Raw genomic sequence first — 19,238 nt, 5'->3', positions numbered from 1 at the left:
AAGTATTTTAAGAGATTAAAAAAAAAAAAAAAAAAAAAAAAAGGCTAAAATAAATGTTGACGTATGATGATTTTATAGTAGTTTTCATGTGCGTGTACATTTTTGTCCATGAAGCTGACCAGAGGGAGTATCTGACACTACAGAAAACACACTAATGCAATCAAATCAATTTTGTTGATAATCTTTGATCTAACCAATGCTCTAATCACTACCAATGTGTTATCCACCTACTATTTATTTTATGGAAAATATTCCATTTTTTGTGGGGTTTTTTTAATAAATCACTCAGAATTCAAATTATTAAACTGGTATTTAAAGGGTTAAAATCCTGAAAACTGTTGAATGTTTGGTAGTTTTGAGCAGGGGGGAAGTTGTTTAGGAATTTTATTGAAAAAAAAAAAAAAAAAAAAACAAGAAAAAAATGTGGACATATGATGATTTTATAGTAATTTTTTTTGTCCACGAGGGTGACCAGAGGTATTTTTATGAGGGAGGCATAAGAGTTAATTGTAATCATGCGTCAGGTAGTAGTGCATAAACTGTTTAAAACTGAAACCACAGTGTACCTTTTGCTTTATACTCCTTGTGTGTATAGTTCAATCTCTAAATCCAGGAAACTGAGAACAAAATGCTCACCATTTTAATCTGATAAATAACTAAAGTGATTACTCTGATATTGGAATAGTCGATAATAAAACTGTCACTCATCCTGGGGGCTGACAATGAAAATGATTAGAAAAAGGATTAGAATGAAGGAATAAAAACAAATTGTTATATAAAATCTTCTCTGTCTTTTCCCTTATTAAAACTCCACATTTTCAATCCCCAGTACTGCTTTTGTCTGTGAAATCCTTCATTACTCCTCTAAGTTAATAAATGAGTGAATAAAAAAAGTTTAGGAGCTGCTGGATACTTGATTTGTCTATTCAGCTTTGCACCACTGCTGATACCACATGTGGTGTCAGAACTCAAATCTTTACACAAGGTAAATTGTGTCATTTTGCTCCAGGATAATTTCCACAAAGAATGGCATAATGGCTTCACCATCACCACAGGGTTCACATTTTGTTTCTAAAATCAATGTAGGCTAAGTATATCCCTCCTTTCTCAATGAATGTTCTCCTACATTCACCAGCAATAATTTCCAATTTCCTTTGCACTGTCTTGCTCCACTTGGCATAATCAATTTCAATTTCTTATTATTTAGAGACAAAGGGAGCCACGCTTGGCTGAGAATCTTTGATCTAGCACCAGTTTACTGCACAGTCCTTCATAATTTGCACCACTGAAGTAGACCACCATCCACCTCAAGCCTCTCTCCCTCTCTCGGCTTCATTTTGTGCGGTTACCTCAGCTGATGGAGCTCATTGTGGGTCAGATTTGATTACAAGAATGAAAAGATTTGTGCCTTGCAAAATCTCGCTTTGTGCACACAGCTATACACACAGGCCATGTGACAATAACTGTGCAGTTCCAATTTTCAGTTGTTGTTATCCAGACAATGTGAGTGTATGGAAGCAAATGAAGGAAAAAAAATCATAAAAGCATTTGCATTTTTATGGTTTGTTCAAATGCTTATCTGTCTGTCATGTCCCATGAAATCATTGTGAAGTTAGCACTGTGTCTGGGTGGCACACAGGAGCAAATACACAGTCATAGCCAGCATCTTAGACACAAGTACAGCAGAATACTTTATTATTTTTCAAGAAAGTTCCTTTATGATCTTTATTCAGTTAATAATTCACTGACTGAAACTTTTCCTAAGCAGTTTGAACTGCTGCTTGCACATATTGTGCATTGACACACACTTGATGCAAAAACTTGAAAGCAACGTTCTCTTCTGATGGCTTTACAGCACTGTCATGGAACATTTGCTTTTCCTCTAATCATCTCTAACTGATAATTAGACAATGTTCTTGTCACTGTGCGCACATCTCCTACAGCCCCTAGTGGGCTTTGCTTTTTCTCTGAATTACATTTCTTGGGGGTAGTTGTAATTTCCTGTTGTCCCCTCATGAAATAGCACAGCCTTATCTAAGCTGAAGTCAATTTAAAGGTTTAAGACAGAAGAGGATAGGGGCAGAGTAAAGAGAACAAACACACAAACTTAACTTTTAAATATTCTGTCTGCCTGCAAAGTCACAGTTTCTATTATATAAGAACAACACCTGCCAGAACTGGACGGACTTTAAACATGTAATCTGTGGATTTGTCTCAGTTCTCAGTTGCAAAAGGCCAAATTGCCTTTATGGTGCATTTTTGTTCTATCAAAACACCTGTCTCTGTGAGTCATTGTAGTCTGGCCCTTCTGCTTTATAGGAGATATTTAGAGTCCCAGTAACCTCTACACAAACACAAAAGCTGTGTCCTTTCACATTCCTTCCTTGCAATCACAGGCGGATGCACCATTTAAAGGAGGTGAATATCTTCACTGAGACAGAAGGGAAGCAAAACAACAGCCTTAAGACAGCAACTGATTTTTCTTCTTTCTGTTTTTGTCAAAGCTTCATGGTGACTGTTGGACAAACTCCAGGTAAAGAATGACTGGCGACATCCTTTCATATGATTCAGGCTTGTGAGCCAACCCTGTCAGACAGAAATTATATTCATATGCATATGAAATTAGGTTCATATGAACTACATTGTAAATCTAATTCTGTTTTGTCATAAAACCAATATGTCACTTACTTTAGGTTTAATACTGTAGATAAAACATGATCAGTGCCTTGATATCAGTGCCAGGAAATGTAATTTGTCACTGATTTTTTGTTTCTTTCTTATTCATCAGGAGGTTAGTGAGGTACATGACAGATACACAGCATCCAGGACTAGGCCACCAGAGGCTGGAGTTTACATCTGAGTTCATTTTACACAATAAAAATACTTTGATTAGAGTTCGGAAAAGATTATAGTAGAGATTTAATAAAGATCTGTGTAAACCAAACATCTGTCCATCCCTCAGATTGGTGCTGCGGGTTCCCAAACCTAATTATAAAAGTTAATAATGCTTTTGACTAGATCTGCTGATATCATAAAGCAACTTGGAACTAAAGATGTTTCTGTGAATTATTATTATTATGCTATATTCATGCAGTGCAACCACTGCAACATTGCTATGTAATATTGCAAATGTATTTGCGCTTAAAATATATATGTATGTGAATGAAATCTCTGTAGGACAGGGCTGTGTGAGCAAGGATATTTATTTATTTATTTATTTATATATATATATATATATATATATATATATATATATATATATATATATATATATATAAAATATAAATATATATATAATATAAATATAATATAAATATAAATATATATATATATATATATATATATATATATAAATTATAGTGCGATGTACTTCTATGATGTACTTACAAGTAAAATTAATAGTCGTTGGAATTTTGTATGAGTAAACGGTGGTCTCTCACCCTTTAAAATGTATGCACTGAGCTCAGCTCACACAGTTTGCTTCTTTGATTCTGACAGATGATGTTCAGAATTGACTTGACATTTTCGGACATTTGCTTTATTGATTGTTATGGTTTTTGTATGAGTATGTGTTGCCATCTGAATACATGGATACCACAGATGTGTGACAGATTTCGACAGAATCTACCCTTTTCTCTCAAACCAAACATTTGTATTCCAGTATTAATGCTGTGTTGTTTTTAAACATTGCTTTTACCACTGATGGCACAACTCCTAGGAGAATTGAGGTTTTCACTTCAGGGAGGTTTTGGTCCCTGAGGTCTGACACAGACGTCCAAATCTGGCAGGTCTGCACGATTTCAACAAAGCTGTATGGAGCATCTGCACTTTCATACAGCATTCATCTCCAGTCCAATTATCCCACTTATCTAAATAACAAAAAAAAAAGGTTTCAGGCAAATGAACACGTTGCTCATCTAAAGCATTAGTACAATAAGAGGTTGTGGGGTTTATTCTTGAGTGTCACCATTAATGACATATTCATGTATGCTACATCCCTAGCAGACGTTTTGATGCTTTGTCCACCAATCCACTAATGCCATCACTTCACTTAATTACCCTCAATTAGGACACTATAAAAGAATTGCAAAGAATTGCTAATGAACCTATTTGGAGACGTAGAAACATTCAAAAGGAGACCCTGGATTGAAGGCAATTAACTCAAACCACGATAGATAATCCACTTCACTCCCTTATTCCCTCTCTTTTTATTGATGGGAAATGTGGGCTAGAAGTAAAATATCCACCCTGAAATACTAGACAGCTCAGTCAATATTTGCAGATTAATATCTGCTTCTCTGTTCAAGAATAGTACATGAAGAACAGGGATGAAATGCTTATACTTTCTCATGTGGCAATGTGACATAATTAAGAGACGTTAACTGATGTTGTCCTGTTAGAAACAGGTGAAAGGCCTCAGTAAGGGACTTGAGTTCACCTGAATCATGAAACAAAATACAGCATCTTCTAAAATCAATTCACTTACACTTTTTAGCTATTTTAGAAATTAGATTTTAAACTGTACAGCCTCTACTTGTTAGCATTATTTTTTATTTTATTTTAATGCATTTAGCTGTATTTTACATATTCATTATCTTAATTAACTCAGGAAAATATCTTCCCTTATCAAAGTGTTTAATGGTTTTTATAATTACCTTTTTTGCAGCATTTCTTCTTCTAGTTTTGAATATAAATGAAGGTGGATTTTTTTTAATTAAAGCTGCATTAGTGGTTTATTGGTTATTTGTGTTACTTGCATATTTTTGTGTGGCATGAATATTTAATCTTCCTGAATCTCTGTGTAAGAAATAATGAAAAAAAAAGGAGCTAAAAGAAGTTAAAATCTCCAGTTCTGGTCTGTTGATGGAAGAGCTACACATTTCTTTAAAATAGTCTCAGGGTTTCCTCCACTGGTAAGGGGCGAATAATGCTGAAACCATGGATTTACCATGCTAATGGCACTGCCAAATGCAGGGACTAATAGCTCAGCAAAACATAGTTAGAAAAGCATGCAGGTCACTTGAGTCTGGTGGAACACATTTTGAAACGCTGATGCACACAGAACAGTCCCTTCACTCATTATTGTGCCCAACTGTGAACAAGAATAAAAGCCAAATTAAATACAGAGGAGTGTCTAATCAACAACATCCCTATGACCATATGACTGTTTTAAATGCTCATCAAAAAAGAAGACACCCTTTTAAATCGATTCACAAGGCATTCATTAGTATGCACCTCAAACCGCTGTGACAGTTTGGCCTGTTCCTGTAATTGCAGGTAAATGACATTCCTCCGTATTGATTTATGTATACTGTATTTCTTCAGCCTTCTCCTCATTTCTTCCTGTGTTCTGGGGTTCCTCAGAGTATTTGTGGTCCAAGTTGTCAATATCTTGCCAGACCTGATTAAGACAATACTCCAGCCCATTTAACTGATAAATCCACAGATCCATTTTTTCCCCAATTTATTTATCTATTTTTGTTATGACATAATGCATACTACACAACAGACTAAGGTCACTGTTTTTGCTCCTTGATCACACGAGGATTAAAATGGTAATAAGCTTTTTTTCTGGCAATTTCTGTGGTGCCTGTGGGAAAAACAGAAGAGGATATTCTAGTTCTTGTTAATTACTGCTTCAGTATTCCATAAACACCATGATGTAGTACCAGAAACAAAGCAGGATCTCTTGTCTGTCCAGAGATCGATACCAGTGTCTTCTCATAATTATACACATGATAAACAATAGATGGCATTTTGAAATTTCACTCCACCACTGCAAACATATTGTCTTTCCTCTTCTTCCTTGCTATGAAAAGTCGACATGTCAAGAATAAGATTGATTGCTTTCATTAAAAAAACATTTATAAAGATCAAATACGAACAAAAGTTGAATAGTCTCAAATCTCGAACAACCTTCACCTTACTGTATTTCCTCTTAATGAAGTGATTAAAGGATCAACCTTCCTGCACCTGCTCAGTCCTTGCTGGTTGTTTTCAGAAACACCCATGATAGTATTCTTTTAGACACCCGCAGGATTATGTCATCCAGGGTACATAAGTGTGGTAGGACAGGAGACAAAAAAATACCAACATCTAAGATACACTATATTGCCAAAAGTATTTGCTCACCTGCCTCGACTCGCATATGAATTTAAGTGACATCCCATTCCTAGTCTATGGGGTTCAATATAACGTCGGTCCACCCTTTGCAGCTATAACAGCTTCAACTCTTCTGGGAAGGCTGTCCACAAGGTTTAGGAGTGTGTTCATGGGAATTTTTGACCATTCTTCCAGAAGCGCATTTGTGAGGTCACACACTGATGTTGGACAGAAGGCCTGGCTCTCAGTCTCCGCTCTAATTCATCCCAAAGGTGTTCAATGGGGTTGAGGTCAGGACTCTGTGCAGGCCAGTCCAGTTCATCCACACCAGACTCTGTCATCCATGTCTTTATGGACCTTGCTTTGTGCACTGGTGCACAGTCATGTTGGAAGAGGAAGGGGCCAGCTCCAAACTGTTCCCACAAAGCTGGGAGCATGGAATTGTCCAAAATGTCTTGGTCTGCTGAAGCATTCACGGTTCCTTTCACTGGAACTAAGGGGCCAAGCCCAGCTCCTGAAAAACAACCCCACGCCATAATCCCCCCTCCACCAAACTTTACACTTGGCACAATGCGGTCCAACAAGTATCGTTCTCCTGGCAACCGCCAAACCCAGACCCGTCCATCAGATTGCCAGATGGAGAAGCGCGATTGGTCACTCCAGAGAAGGTGCCTCCACTGCTCTAGAGTCCAGTGGCGGCGTGCTTTACACCACTGCATCCGGCGCTTTGCATTGCACTTGGTGATGTATGGCTTGGATGCAGCTGCTCGGCCATGGAAACTCATTCCATGAAGCTCTCTGCGCACTGTTCTTGAGCAAATCTGAAGGCCACATGAAGTTTGGAGGTCTGTAGCGATTGACTCTGCAGAAAGTTGGCGACCTCTTCGCACTATGCGCCTCAGCATCCGCTGACACCGCTCCGTCAGTTTACGTGGCCTACCACTTCGTGGCTGAGTTGCTGTCGTTCCCAAACACTTCCACTTTCTTATAATACAGCTGACAGTTGACTGTGGAATATTTAGGAGCGAAGAAATTTCACGACTGGATTTGTCGCACAGGTGACATCCTATCATAGTTCCACACTGGAATTCACTGAGCTCCTGAGAGCAACCCATTCTTTCACAAATGTTTGTAAAAGCAGTCTGCATGCCTAGGTGCTTGATTTTATACACCTGTGGCCATGGAAGTGATTGGAACACCTGATTCTGATTATTTGGATGGGTGAGTGAATACTTTTGGCAATATAGTGTAGCATTTCATAATGGAAATTTTTATAAACAATGACATTTGACAAAAACACCCCCCACAAAACCAAAAACATTTTGCAACTATAACAACATTTTGGTTAATTGAAGCATTCAAAATCTGGGAAAACACTGTTCCCTGTCATCTCCACTATCTCTCCCAAATGTTGCATTTGCCATATGTACTGGAGTGATATGGTGGTGCACAGACATTGCAGACTTCTGAGCTGAGCCATCATCTCTCTGCTTAGGGTACTCAAGCATGCACATGTGTAAAGAAAAGAAGAAAAAAGGTGGAAAAATAAAGAAATTCCTTCTGAAATTACACAAAGCTGTCTATCTGTCCAAAACCAGAATTCCTCAACAGTTTTGTCACATTTTAGTAAAAGCAACTAAGGCTTTTCTGGGTTGTAGAATAACAATCCATCAGGGTTATACTGTATTTGTGTTCACTGTGGAGTTTTGAAGTTTTAGAAAATGGGTATAATAAGTGTGTGCTGTGTTTTGACCATGAACGTCCATTACTGTCTATGGAGAACAAAATTAAACTAACATTCAGAATCATTTTGCCTCATTGACTTTCTTTTCAGTTCCAAAACAGACTTAAAGAAAATTTAATAATGATGATAAAATAAAGACAAGTAAGTGACTATGCATTGGAAGATATTATAGTAATAATAATAATGATGAAATGGTGGATAATGATGGTGGCCAAGGCACCACATACTGCTATATTGCTTATATTTTCATGAGCTATCACATCCAGTGGGTCCCATGGTCCCTCATGCCACCGTATTACTCATAGTTGTATGAGTTAACGTTCTCAGTGCACCACATGCAGATTAGGCCTGAGATCTCCTTGCTTGCAGTCACAGCTAACATGCTCCAGGCCAACAGACCCAGTGTCTCCATGCTACCATTTTTTCAGCTGCTGTAGCTGAATTCCTTGATACCATTGCATTGCTCATTGCAGACGTTATCTGTGAACAGCAGAGAAATTTTTCTGAGCTGGGCCAATGTCTCTGGCTACATGCGCAAAAAGCAAGAGTGCCCCTCAAGCATGTTACTAATGCACTCAGTGGCAGTTTGTATTGAGCACAGACTGAGTTTGCCAACAGCAGGTTGGCTAACATCTCTCCAAGCTGCAGCAACTGTGTTTCTCGATACTGACACATTGCTCACAGTTCCGTGAGCTGACGCACTCAGTGGTTGTCAGCTGAGGGTGGGGTCAACTTGTCCTAGCTGAAGCCAGCCTCTCTCTGCCTAGGGTGCATTAGTGCAATACCAGAGTACCTTGAAGCCCAATGATTAATGCTGCTAGTGTTGAGTCAGACTCAAATCACTAACAGTGAGCATCTTCTATCTGTCTCCCAATTTCCCTTCCATTACACGTGTTGTGAAGGTCCCATGCCTTTAGAAGATGTGAATGTCTATGAAAGTGTTATATCATCTATGAAAAACACACATTGGTGCATGGACTGTTTTATATAATGCCTGTACATGCCAGAGAACCCACTGGAGTCAAGGAGGCAGATTCCTCTACTGAAGTAAATAAAATGACAATTAGGAGAATGGCTGACACCAGAGTGTCTCCTTTATTGAAAGTGAAAGAGGGTAAAGATGGACAACATACATGTGGAGACTGTCCTCTCATCTTCTGGATGACTTTTAGAATATAAGATGTGAACAGTTCAGTTCCAGCAGTCAGAACCATTCACAGCAATGCTTCCTGTCCTGTCAGGACCTGCAGAATTATGGGTACTCTGCTACTAAGCTGCAGAGAGGACATTCTTGCATTGTGGCCATGCTTCAGATGGTTTCCTAATGTGTCTCCACTGGTTGAAGATGTAGGCAAATGCTACTTGTAGAACAGATCCACAAGTGACATCCTTTTGGGTGGTCTGACAGCACCCTTGGTTATCCCAGAATCTGCAAGGAGACATGGACTGTTCACTGAAGTTGCTAGTCAAGGCTTCAAGTGTATTGGACCAGCCATCGCTGTACATAATTTTCCCAGGAACCTCAGGCTCACAACGATCTTTGACAAGCGAGAACTGGAATCACTGCCAAGGCTCAGAAGTCACTGAAGCAACCTCCTCTTTCCTGACCATTGCAGACACTAAGACAACCTCTCTGGTCAGTCTGTCACAAGGCGGGCTGGTCAACTTTGGGGTAAGACCAGTGAATTGTGTCCATCATGACACTGGGGCAGCTCAGACAGGATGCAGTCCTTGCATCCACGAGAAGGGCTCAGGATTCTCTATATCAGAAAAACTGCTTGATCTGTATTCAGATTCAGAAGAGGACTGTTGTCATTATGTGGCTCTGCTTCAGGAGCACATTCACAGCCTGGGTTTGTGTCTGAAATACAAACAGAGAAAGCTTCAGCAAAGAGCCAAGAGTAAACATTCTGTGATCTCTAGAGAGGGAGTAGGCCTTTAAAGCATGCTTTGACCTCTTCTGTTCTATTCACAAGCCAAGTGTGAGTTTTGCCTTTGTCTTGAGTCTAGTGGTGGTCATGGTCTATGTCGCTCCTGTTTTATTCCTGCACATTCAACCCATGACCCCAGGAGCTGTGAGATCCACAAAACATAAAAGTAGTCATTTCTGGGCCTTCACAGAGCATTCAGTCTACAAAGGGCAGAGAAATGCTTGACAATTCATGGTTTCTCAACAGTTGGTCTTAAGACATATCCTCAGTAGACCAGGGCATTGTCCATGACAGCTCTGGACCAGCTGCTGAGTGGACTGGCACATGAATGTCCTCAGGTTAAGAGCTGCTCACCTTACACCTGACAATACATAGTGGCTGGTTTCACTTCAGCAGTGTGGAAGGAGGCCTCATCTCCCTGAGAGTCACTCTGGCATACCCTTAGTCTCAGTCTTTGTCCTGCGCCTTTCCTCCTTTCATTTCTCTCAGCTTCTTCTGCCTCAGAATTCACTGTGATCAAAATGGCCAATATAGCTTCAACAAACACTCCTTGGACCCAAATGTTGTCATTCAACTGGGAGGTTAAGTGACTATTGTGGGTTCTCACTGGATGGTTCTAGTGTGGCCCTCTATCCCAACACTGCCTTCCTGCTTAACATTTTATCCAATGTCCCACTCAGTTTAGCTTTAGTCTCTCTCCTCTTCAAGAATCGACCTACAGGTTGAATAGTGCCTTACTATGTCCAGTCAGGCCCTTGGCAGATTACATTTGGTACCCCTGGGTTATCAGGAATATAACCAGTTTGACTTCTGCTTCAACGGCAGTTGTTTGGGCAGGCCCCTGTCAAAATTTGTGCTACCCCACTGGGTTGTGGAGGCAATTTGACAGGTATATGTGCTCTCAGGTTTAACTGCTTCTACTGTGGTTCATGCACATTTAATCTGGGGTGAGGCTACCTCTTGGGTCTTGATGGGGAGCCTCTCTTGCTACCAAGAGAGGCTTTTGCTATACTGCATCCAAACAGTTATCACAGCCCATGTTTTAAACATTTTACTTCCTCTGTTGCATCCCACTCTACTGGGTGTCACTCCTCAGCGAATGTCTTTTTGTTGTCTCTCTTGCTCAGCCTGGCATCTTGTCAATGATTTAGTGGCCACACCATTCACAGATTAGCTTTTATCTGCATTCAGTGGGTTGGTTTTACATCTGGCAGCTTGGCTGCCCCTCTGGTTTGGCCTTTGCATATGAAATATATAACAAAGTGTAAAGGTAATATATTCACTCTGACAACAAAGATCACCATGTAACCATGTGTTTAGGACTGGGCAGAAAGCAAGCTGAGGGAGAGAAAGTTTATTTAATGGAGAGAAACAGGAATTGTCTCCAGAGACTTTTTTTACCCCCTTTTCCCTAAAAACTAGACTTAATAGCCTTTTTTCTTAAGTGCATACAATATAAATAAATGAAAAGCCATACAAAGTATGTTTAATACAAGAGGTTACTGTGTATAATTTGTCTTTGTTACAACAAAAATACAGGATACTTCAAATGTGAGGAATACAAATCATATTTTTATGAAAAGCTGCAACACACCAGATATATTAGATAATATCTTTGTATTCTAAATACTACCTGCCTTTTGTTTTATGTTATTTCACAAGAAGCACTTTGCTGTGTTATAAATATATCATTCAGTTTATTCTAATACAAACCAGACTCCAGATGGAAAAATATGAAATATCTTAATGAGCAGAAACAGAGAAACTCATACTAAGGAATAAATTACACATGTTTGGTCAATTTTAGAAGAGGACAGGAAACAGAGACACATTAGTACCAGTGAAAGTGTGATGGGTGAAGCAGGAGCAGACCTCTGTCTGCTGCCACAGAAGACATACATTAACATTTGATTTTAGATATTCACTTTAATGTATCTGCCATTTACAGGATAATGCATTAAACAACTCTTTGTTCAGTGTGTTTCTTTTACTCGGGCAATACTGAGGCCATTAAAGCGAAGACTTCTACCACTAATTATGGTGCACTCAAGGCAGTCTTTGAGGCTTGTTCATCAGCATGACACAGGTGCACATATAGCATATCTGCCGGTGTTTACAGTGCACAGACACACTTTCATATGAGCAACGGGCAGGATGTGTGAAGATACTGTGAGTCATGTGCTGCAGCTGTATTGTGAATAGAAATAACTATATGGTGGGTGTTTTGACTGTCACCCAACATGTTTGTTGGCGCTGGCCATCAGATGGGATTTAGTAATAAGAGCAGACAAGTCTTATTGTGGTGTGAACATATCACCCTACCTGGAGCATTAAAATGAGCAGTTTATTATGTCTGAAATGTATTTTCCCTATACACACATTAAAAAGATGTAAAATTGTACATGATCTCTGTCACTACATGAGATCAATCTTTCTGTTTCATATTTATTTTGTCTTCATTTTCTTCACAGAGCTTTCCTACTTGATATGCAACCTCTCTGTATATTTCAGCATAGTAATTTATACCTCTCCATTGCTACAGGAACTACAGTGTTAAATTATTCAAGTACAGTATAAATGTGTTTCCTAAACCCAAACCATTGCTTCTTGATACATTTTAATTGACAGCTAAGGTTCAGGATGGCACTATTCAAATTGCATGTAATGGCATCTTTCCGAATTTGAAAACACATAAAAGTCAGCCCAAAATGTGGAGTGATAACACTGTTAAAACTGAGGAGGGAGAAGCAGAGGGAGAAACTGCAGGAATATTTTTTCTTCATGGGAGCAGGTAAGCATATTCATTAAAAAGAAGCTGGTATCAACTGCCTATCACTGTGGTGAGTGGACCAGCAGGAAGAGGGCTGATTTTAAGCTGTTATGAAACTGGGTTGGCAGACAGCTGATCTGTTAAGACACACATACATAGAGCAGGTAATTTCAGAATACTTCCCCAGTAGATGTCAGTAAAACATTCTTATCCTTAGTTTTTAAACAACCTGAGCTATGTGCCAGGTTAAGAAAATAAATACTAAATAATGTCATATCATACTAAGCCTTTAATACAAGCAGACCAAACGGAGAGAGGCAATAAATCCGGGAGGAATTCTCCTTTTAAACATTGGTACAAGTGTTAAGAGGGTGAATCTCTATAAGGGCCGGACAGTTATGATAAAACGAGTCATTCGGCATCAGGAGGGAGTGTGTGTCAGTCCATACAATGTATACAACGTGACAAAGAGCAGCTCTGAACCATGTGTTCAGATTATCAGCCGGCTCCTTTCGGGAACAGGGTTCATGAGGGGCTACAGAAAAAAGGAACAAATGCCCAGATGAAGTAATAATCCGAATTTTGTCTACTTTAAATTGTTTCAGAAATGCGTTTAATTAAGTGGAACTGTTCATTTTTGACTTGCTTCGAGATATTAACGTGAAACTGATTTTTTTTCCCCCTCCCACTGGCGGATTTTCCCTGTTCAACTGGAAATAGGATTTTAAGAGTGGAAATTAAATTTACAGACTTATGTTTGGCGTATTTGCAGTTTGGCTGACAGGACTACAAACAACCCAACCCGAGCACTTTCTGCTCTTCCTCCTCCTCCTCCTCCTCCTCCTCCTCTCCAAATGCGCTCTCCTCGGTGCTGAAACCTTTAAGTCTGCGTAAAGCTCACTTGGTTCTTGTATTTTTTTTTTTTTTTTTTGAATGGAGAGTCTCGGCGACTGTCACCCAGACTTAAACTAAATCCAGTTAAAATACTTGTCTTAAATTCAAGAACATAAATAAAATCAACATGGATCAAATTCCCCCTATATGAATTAATGAATTATACCTTAAAAAAAAAAAAAAAAAGATTCTGGGGTTTATCCTATGATGGGCTAAATTAAAATGATTTCCTTTGATAACTGGTCTGATTATCATAGAAAAGACTAAAATGGTGTAACACAATTTGAGGATTTGGATGATTTCTGATTTGAAGTCACATGTTGTCAGACTTAAGGTTTTCCCGCAAGGCAAATAACTGTCATTATCGTCAAAGAAAAGCCAGCCTACTTCTTACAGCTCTTCATCGCTCTCTCCGTAATACTCTCTCTCGCTCTCTCTCTCTCTCTCTCTCTCTCTCTCTCTCTCTTGCTTTCTTACATACACACACGCCCCCCCCCCCCCCCCCCAACAACCTCCCCACTTTCTCCTATGAAGCCGAGGCGCTTTTCGTCTCCAAAGCTTGTCTCCAGAATCATGTCCTCAGACATGCAGCCGCGGTGCGATGAAGCGGACCGAAAAACGCCACCACCATGACAGCATGAGAACAGGTAAGCCGATACCTGAATAACCCTTTAATAACCCCTGTACTCCAGGTTACATCCACTCAGTTGAAGAAGAGGGACAATTATCTTTACCTGATGCTTTTATATAGAGACAAAGACACCTGATCGAACAGTAAGTGCAGAGTTTGACTTGAGGACACTGGCTCTGGGGTAGAACTTGTTCCTGTTGGATTCTGGACTGTCTCTGCATATCTGTCAGGGTGTTCACACAGTCATACTGACACCTGTAATCACGCATTAAAGTGGGATATTAAATTTTCTTTAAAATTTCAGAAACTTCATGTTTATTGTGGAAAAAGTGTAACTTTATCGTCACGGCGGCTCTAGTCGGGATTTAAAATATATATATATGTTAAAAAAAAAAAAAAAAAAATCTCTATAGATATAAATAAAAAATAAATGATTGACGTGAAATACCGCGTAGAAAACAGTCCTTCTATTATTTGGAGCTGGGGAAGATCTGCATGATGAGGACAATAACGACGACTTTTACGCTTGATCCACAGCTGCCTGTGCCATCTGGCGCAGAGAAGATGGAGCGACTGGACTCAATTTTATTTGCGATTTTTAAAATGTTTATTGCGGTTTAGTTACTTGAGACTATCAGTGATATGTCGCTAAAACAGCCCTCATATCAGATTCCCATTTAGTATCTTTTAATGTAATCTACATGTTTTTATTTTGTCAACTGAAACCAGCCATCCACCACTGCGCAATGTCTCATCAAATATCCAGTGAAGTCAACGATCGTTTTCTTAAGCGTTTTCCTTTCAACTATTCCTATTGATGTCTGGGTGATTTTTTTTTTTCCCTCCCGCAACATATCCTAAGTTTATAAGGAATTTCACTCCTAATGCGCTTTGGAAAAATATCCACACATAGTCGTATCCTTCGTTTATTTTACCTCTTGCTTAAATTTCTCCACATCTAACGTAACTACAAATAAAGAATAAAGTTAGAAATTCTCTCAACACTAAAGGAAAAAACAACCCAAACATGCACACAGTAGGAAAACCTGTGCGTCGCTGTACCCAGGAGCAGTTCCCGCTCTTGTATCCTCATATGAGCCATTCTTGATGTAAGTGTACTCGATCTTCTCAGAGGCACGCCAAAACACAGGTTTACAAAGGAGACGGGATTGTTGTGTTCTGAAGTCTATTAATCGTGTCCTGGAAAACATAGTACTATAGAGTATGTGCGTTGAAAAAGGGGAAAATCTCTTCTTGTAGCAAAGAATGAAAGGTAATTTCGAGTTGCAGCCACAGCCTACGCGCGTAAAAGCGCAAGGCGAGAGACAAAATAGATTTGAGACGGTGGGTTTTATGCCGTATTGTGTGTACATGGGGCTTACCGTTGGGATGTTCTGCACACAACGTGAATTTCATATGCAGAGAAAAACCAGAATATGTTTTTTTTTTTTTTCTTATGACGTGCAGGTTGCCAGCTGCTTATAAACCCACTACAGGACTTAGTGCATGTAATCCAAAGCTCTGATTTATTACAGTACTTTACCATCCACCTCCTATCATTAGGCTGTATATATGCTCTGTCTGTGAAGCAGGATAAAGTTTGGTCTCTATCCTGGACGCAGTGGAGACAAATAACGCAGCACTCCTCCTATCATTTGGACGAAAATAAAAACTGCAGTGAGGTGAACGCAGTTTGGTTCTCATTTTGAGAACTTCACTCTTCACCATTTGTTACAGTGGGAACCGTACAGGATTTGTAGATGGCAAAATCTAAAGCACAAAGTGGAGCAGCAGTCCTTTATTTGACATGGAAATCGGATTAACAAAGTTATGGCTCAGATAAGAAAAAAAAAAGAAAAAGAAAAAACTGTGATCCTTGTGATTGCTCTAGGGGAGATCATTTATAATTCACTGAGCTATTGACGCTGTCGTTTTGACTTAAAATAAAACAGTGTACGCTGTGAATAGTGTTTGCTGAATTCAGTATTTGGATGGACGGTTGTTAAGTCACCTGTAGCCTCATCCTTAGTCCAGGCTGGTCATTTGACATTGTGCTGTTCAATGTATTAATGAGTGCAGTGACTTAACCTTGATTAAGTCACTGGCAGTAATTGGTTTTGTCTGAAAAGATGGCAAGTAAACAAAAAAAAGGACAAATGTCATCTTAGTGTCTGTTATTGTACGCTCTGTTCCCAATTGTCTCTGTGTCTATGCTGGGTTTTGTTCTTGCACATTCATGCAAATCTCCAATTAGGAATTAGATTTGTAGTCCTGTTCAAAAGAGAAGAGGATTTGCATTTTTCTGTTGTCTGGAAGCCATTATAAAGTTTCCATCACTTCATCCTTGCACTTTTGGCTCTGATAAAACACTTAAAGAGTGTCCAGATTTCCATGTGCAGACAAGTGTTTATTCATCCGGAAAAAAACATCCCTATCCAAATTTGGTATCAAAAGATAACCAGATCACAGTTGATGTAATTAGAAAGAAAAAACAACACAATTTGATGCTTGTCAGAAATGTTCACTTTTCACAGACTCCTTTCAGTACTTGTTAAGAACTTTTTTATTTGATTAAACACTTCATATAATCAAGAACAAACTATTGAACAGTCAACTCTTTCATGTGGCAAGCAAACAATGACCCCTGAACACTGAAAATGACATTTTTATTCTTTTCATTTTAATACTTCCACACTAACTATCTTAGGAATGATTGTTTCATAACTCTGCATTTTCACTCATTTGCTCACTGCATTTGCTCCATATTTGTTGCTGAAAACCAAATTTAGATTTTTTTTTGGCATTATGGTTTGATTCTCTGGTTGATGATGCTGGTTGATGTTTAATTTACCACGTTCATCATAATTTGGTGTTAATCTGCGTAGGTCTGCTGATGTTTCCATGCTGTCCATTTTTTCTTCTCATCCTCTTTTGGGGTCATGATGTTGATTGATGATGAAGTTTGAATGCACCATGACTGAACAGATATTTGATAGTTTTTCAATTTCTGCTAGCCCACTGAGGTTTACCAAGGTCAGACATGTGGCTTTGTTTGTAAGTGTCCTTCTCTACATCTATTGATATTGCATTACAGATGCAGATGTAATGATGAACTATGCATAATTTTTGCAGGTGTCAATGTGCTTGACTGTGATTGCAAATGATTCATGTATTGATTTGTTTACATGCCTGCTGGCATACTAGTTAATGCAAATGAGAGGAAAGTTATGTGCGCTCACATTATTGATGACTGATTTAATGACTAGAAGAGTAACTGACATAGAATTTTCACATTTTAATATAATAACCAACTGTGGACAGACAGTTGCAGTCTTAATGTGGTTCATATCACCCCCAGTGGTGAAACAGGAGACAAAGGGGTACAGTTTGATCCTCATTATGTTTGATGCTAAAATGATGAGAATGGAAACGTGCACTGTGGTTCATAACGTCTAAATCTGTATGGACACATAAATTGAAGGGAATGACTCTTTCTTGGTCACATTCACACGGAGGACGGGGGGGGGGGGGGGGGGGGGGACTGAGTGTAGAGACTCGTGCCAACACACCTACCTATCATGAATGCACATTGCACACATATTCCTAAATCTGTGTTTTTGGCAGTGGTGAAAACAGTGTTAGAGGCGAGGTTGCTTTTGTAAAAAGTTAAATTTAGCCGGTGGGGTGTCTCATTCCATGGACATAAGCTTCTTGGTTGTAGAGTGGCTGCACAGTGCACATTAGTGAATCTGTGTAGCTGGCACACACAGAAAGGAATGTCTAATTATCACGCTTTCAACCGCAGTAGGCTCCTCTATTTGCACTGAGCTCCTGCTCTAATCGCTTTCTTTTTCTGTCATTACACACTTATTTATTTTATTTTTACGCAATTAAATTGCTATTTTTGTTCTATGTGGATGAGCTGGGAAGTCCGTACAGTGTCGACTGGGTGTTGAAGGAAGGTCTAATTGAGCAGAAACAGAAGAATGGCTCAGTTAATATGTGGAAATTTGTAGAAGACCTGAAAAGAGATTCTGTGAAGGAATTTTACATAACAGTGAACATTCATACAAGTGTTCATATCTATATGGATAAAAGCTTTGGCAGAGAAAAGAGTGACAGATTGTGAATGTATGTGACTCATGCTATCTAAATATGGTTTTAAATGTATGTGCAGTGCACTTTGTCCAGATTCAGTGGATGACATTTTTCCATGCTAATGCTATATGTTCAGTTATGGCTAGACAAACGGCTGGTGTAGCCTTCAGCTGTTCTTATCAGATGCTGAGTGATTGCAGAGCTTTACAATATGAAGTGCCACTAAACCACTGCACGAAGTGGCATTGATTGGAAAGGATGGGAGCAGGGAGATTCCTTCTTAAGGTCATTATCTAGCAGACAGAGACAGTTAGATGAAACAAACCTGTGTAATTACATTTGTAACAAAAGGCTCAGAATCAATGGACTGAACACTACTTCCCACATTCTGTCAGCATATTTCATCAACATACAAGCGGATACAGTGACCTTGTAATTACCCGTGAAGTCAAAATGATGAATTTAGTTTACAAGCTTCCTGCAGTGCATAATCTGTAAGGATCCACAGTTTTAGTGGAAGTTTAGAGTCAATCTGACAAGCTGAATACATGGAATAGGTTTGGAGAATTTGATGTGAAAGTAATGAGCATGACTGTAGTTTTTGCATATATTATAGCTGTAGCTGTCTCGTTATTCACTGTCGGTCTGTGGATCACAGGTAATACAGAATGATAAGATCATATTTAGTTTGTAGTCATATTTAAAGTAACACTAGTGGTAGAATTTATTTATTTATTTATAATATATCATTTTATTGAAAGCAACCCAGTCATCAGAAAAGACTCATGCAGACTTGGGTTCTGATCCAAAAATATGCTTAATGTCAGTATTCGCTGATGTATGTATAGCTATATATTTTACACAGTTCTACCCAAATCAGTCAGGACTGCTTTGCTTTTCCTCAATGAGGAGATGTTAGGATAGATAGGAGATGTATAAAAATAAGAACCTAGGACAGGAATAGGCATCCTGACTCCCTTAGGTTCATAGGTAACAGGGGGTAGGGGTAGAAAAACATTATGGTTTGGTTTAAAAATAATGAAATAAAGTGTTTTTTAAATCACATCT

General features: G+C 38.9%; 1 protein-coding gene across 1 annotated transcript in view; it reads left to right on the top strand.

Annotated features, from left to right (window-relative positions):
- Nucleotides 1–13,966: 13,966 nt before the first annotated feature.
- Nucleotides 13,967–19,238, top strand: part of chrm2a (cholinergic receptor, muscarinic 2a) — an 88,823-nt gene continuing 83,551 nt past the window's right edge. The window contains exon 1 of the mRNA XM_030148860.1: nucleotides 13,967–14,088. The gene's annotated coding sequence lies outside the window, so the exon portion shown is untranslated. The remainder of the gene's footprint in view (nucleotides 14,089–19,238) is intronic.

The sequence above is a fragment of the Sphaeramia orbicularis genome, chromosome 12 (genome assembly GCF_902148855.1).
Source record: "Sphaeramia orbicularis chromosome 12, fSphaOr1.1, whole genome shotgun sequence".
Taxonomy (NCBI): Eukaryota; Metazoa; Chordata; class Actinopteri; order Kurtiformes; family Apogonidae; genus Sphaeramia; species Sphaeramia orbicularis.
The sequence above is the reverse complement of the archived record's forward strand: the minus strand, read 5'-3'. Positions and strand labels throughout refer to the sequence as shown.